This window comes from Dendrobates tinctorius, unplaced genomic scaffold (assembly GCF_039654945.1).
Source record: "Dendrobates tinctorius isolate UK_male_01 unplaced genomic scaffold, ASM3965494v1 ptg000039l, whole genome shotgun sequence".
NCBI lineage: Eukaryota > Metazoa > Chordata > Amphibia > Anura > Dendrobatidae > Dendrobates > Dendrobates tinctorius.
In genome coordinates, this window is record NW_027361707.1 from 972,887 (window position 1) to 976,638 (window position 3,752).

Sequence of the window (3,752 nt, forward strand, 5' to 3'; positions counted from 1 at the left end):
AGTTTCTCCAACAAAAAGAAATCAGAGACCGCTGACTAAACAATTTAGGTTTTGCAAAAGTACTACCCCCCCACCCCTACCCCTCTTTTACCCAGCCCCCACGGACTTTTTTTTTCTTCTTCCATTTGGGAAATGTCACGAAGTCAAACATTCTCATACGTGAAAGTAATGACTCTCGGAGGGAAAGTTTAACCATTACCCGCTGGGAGGGACACTTTCTGGGGGGGGGGATTAATTTATGGGATTTAATACCATCACATCGGACCCTTGGGAGTTCTGGAAAGATTCTTTGTGCTCATTCGCTGTTCAGTCTCCATGGAGGGGATAATATTGTGTATTATTATATGTATGGAGCGATCAGAGAGATACTGTGCTCAGTAATTTGGCGGCACAAAGCCATCTAAGGTGTCCCTATGGCACTGAATTACACAATTATGGCAGCCCCAGATGAGGCAGGGGCTATCATTATGAGATACAAGAAAATAATTAGAAAGTAGAAACCCATAACGAAGCAAAGAGATGTCAATGTGGATCCGTTATCACATGTCACAATGTAGACCGAATACCTAGATCTCTCAGACCTTATGAGACTGGTGTACTTACTTTGAAAGTCCATGTCATAATGGCTGCATAGCCCTTTGAGTATTAAAAGTGTAAGAGGAGCAGCTAAAAGTATATTCAGACTCTGCCAAGCCAGCCTGATTGACAGCTGCAGCTTGTACTGAGCCATGTGAGGTATCAGCTGGGAGAAGGGATATTGAAGAGCTGTCAATCAGACTAAGATTGCTGTAGATTTGGCAGCAACAGAGAGGCGGCACACTGAGGAGCTGTCAGTAGGGTAGGTTGGCATAGAGCTAGCAACAGCAGGGAGAGGGTCACTGAGAAGTTATCACACAGGATACGTGGGTAGAGAGATAGAAGCAGGGAAGAGGGACACTGAGGATCTATCAATGAGACAAGTTGGAAGGAGATTCAGCAGTAGCAGAGAGGAAGGACACTGATGAGCTGTCAGTCAGGCTAGGTTGGCGTACATACCCAAAAAAAAGAAAAGGCGCATACCAATGGAATGAATACAATAAATTTTATTGAGCTAATATAGCATATACAAAGAGAAGAAACAAACAGGTGTGACCACATATATATAAGGCAATAATTATCAAACAAAGTTGCACCCATCCATATAATTGCACAAATGCCCATGTGTGACATTGCCCCCCGAGGAAGCTGACGCGAAACGCGCGTCGGGGCACTTCTCCACCCCAGGTATACACATGGCATTTTGCCACTTACAGATTTGGATTATGGGTTTTCTATACTAGCGGCCAAACATGCGGTCAGGGGGGTTTTTCATCCCACACATGGGCATTTGTGCAATTATATGGATGGGTGCAACTTTGTTTGATAATTATTGCCTTATATATATGTGCAACCATTCCTCCAGGGTCACTTTGAGTACATGTATGTACTTTGGATGGCTATCATGTAAATAACCCTTGCTGCTATAATTTTGCTGCTATTTTGAATGAAGATAATCGGATATCATGCATTTTGTTTGCACGTGGCACTTTATTTAAATTTTGTAACCCATATGGTGGTTGTTTCATCTCAATTTGAGAGAGGTTACAGTTGCAACATTGCACATATTACTTGCAGCTTTATATTATTATTTCTTGGCTAATCTTTTCTCTCAAATTTTGAGATCTACAACCGCTACTTGCGAACTTACGCTAACATTGCCTACTGTTTAATTATGGGTTACATTTAACATCTTTATTGAATACATGTTTTTCTTCATCTTTGCCCACACGTACATATTTGTGTATATCTACAGGGTGGTGGTCACACCTGTTTGTTTCTTCTCTTTGTATATGCTATATTAGCTCAATAAAATTTATTGTATTCATTCCATTGGTATGCGCCTTTTCTTTTTTTGGGTATTTATGTCATTTAGAAGGGCGAAAATTAGCGACCGGTTTCTTGGACTTATAGGTTGGCGTACAGTAAGCGACAGCAGGGAGAGGGTCACAGAGAAGATATCGTAGACACAGGATAGGTGGGTGGAGTTAGCAGCAGGGAAGAGGGACACTGAGGATCTATCAATCAGACAAGTTGGGTGGAGATTCAGCAGTAACAGAGATGAAGTACACTGAGGAGCGGTAAACTTGGCCTCATAAAATAGTGAGCAGGGCACAGCTAGACTAGGCCCTTCTACTCAGTACAAGACAAGATGAGCACATAAGTACTAGAACTATCACAAAAGATCAGTCTCCAATAATCTTCCGCCACCGTCAATGGTCTGTCCACAGTCTCATCAGTCACTACTGGAATCCACTAATATTACATGTAGGGACCTTATTTCCAGCTCCGCCCTGTTGACTTGACTCCACTAGGGATGAGTGAGTACTGAAGTATCCGGACTCGCTATACTCGTACCGAATAGCGAGTCCAATGATAGTCAATGGAAAATGCGAGTAATTGTCTGCTGGACCCTACAAAGCGGTCTGGGGGCTGAGGAAAAGGCTAAAAATGTGTAAATGTTAAAAAAATGTATGCTGTAAACAAATGTATATAACATGGGGACACCTGGTCAGGGGCTGCACGAGTGGTTTTACACCACTGCTTCACTAGAATGTACAAACACTATTTGAAGTCCCGTGGTTTTTTGCCGGAAGAGCAGGACTCGTACGCCACTTACGCAGTGCCAGTGATATATGAGAAGTGCCGTAAGAGCGAGTGATAATGGAGGCGATTTTCTGACAGCTAAGTGTGTAAGTGGTGTAAGGAGAGCAATCTGCCCTAGGGGCTGTGCTATGGTTAACGCAGGAAGAAGCCACCCATCATCATCATCATCACCATCATCATCACAAGGGATTCACAGTTATAAAGCTTGGACTACTGTCCTTGTTGTGCCACTGCCCAATGTGTAGGCATAGACATAATGTCTTCAAAACATTAGCCCTAGGGGCTGTATCATGGTTGATGAAGGAAGCAAGACAGGTCTGAAGAGCCAAACAATTATGACGTAGCTAGGACTACTAGCATAGAGGTGGCCGTGCCCAGTGTCCAGGCATAGCCATAGTGTCTCCAAAAATTAGCTCAAGGGGCATGATACCATGGTTGATGAAGGAAGAAGCGTCTCACTCTCATCACAAGTGCCTCCGATGGGAAATATTAATCAACGCAACATTGTTTTTAGCTTATTGACCATGAGGTACATGTGTCAGAAGCAGATTTTGAAAACATGTAAGAAGAAGAAAAGGGGCTTGTATGGGAAGGGATGGACGTGATCACCAATTTAAAAAAAAAAACGTGTTGAGTGACTTTAGGTTGGGATACTGTCATCTGCAGGGCTTAAATACTGTTGCGAAATCCAGTCCTTGTTAAATTTTAGCAGAGTCAGCCTGTCTGCATTCTCTGTAGTCAACCGTGTGCGTGTATCTGTGATGATTGCCCCAGCGGCACTGAAAACACGCTCTGATATCACACTAGCAGCAGGGCAGGCCAGCACCTCCAAGGCATAGAAGGAGAGGTCGGGCCAACTATGCAGCTTGGATACCCAGTAATTAAACGGTACAGAAGCGTCAGGAAGGATGCAGGTATGGTCACTTAGATAGTCGTTGACTACTGAACCACTGAAAAAGAAGTCCTCTTCCTCCTCATTTTTATCATCATATTTATCCCCCAATGTTACCTGATGATATTGGATCACCCATTTTGAAATCTTGCTCCATACCCAGCTGCTGGGCATGCAA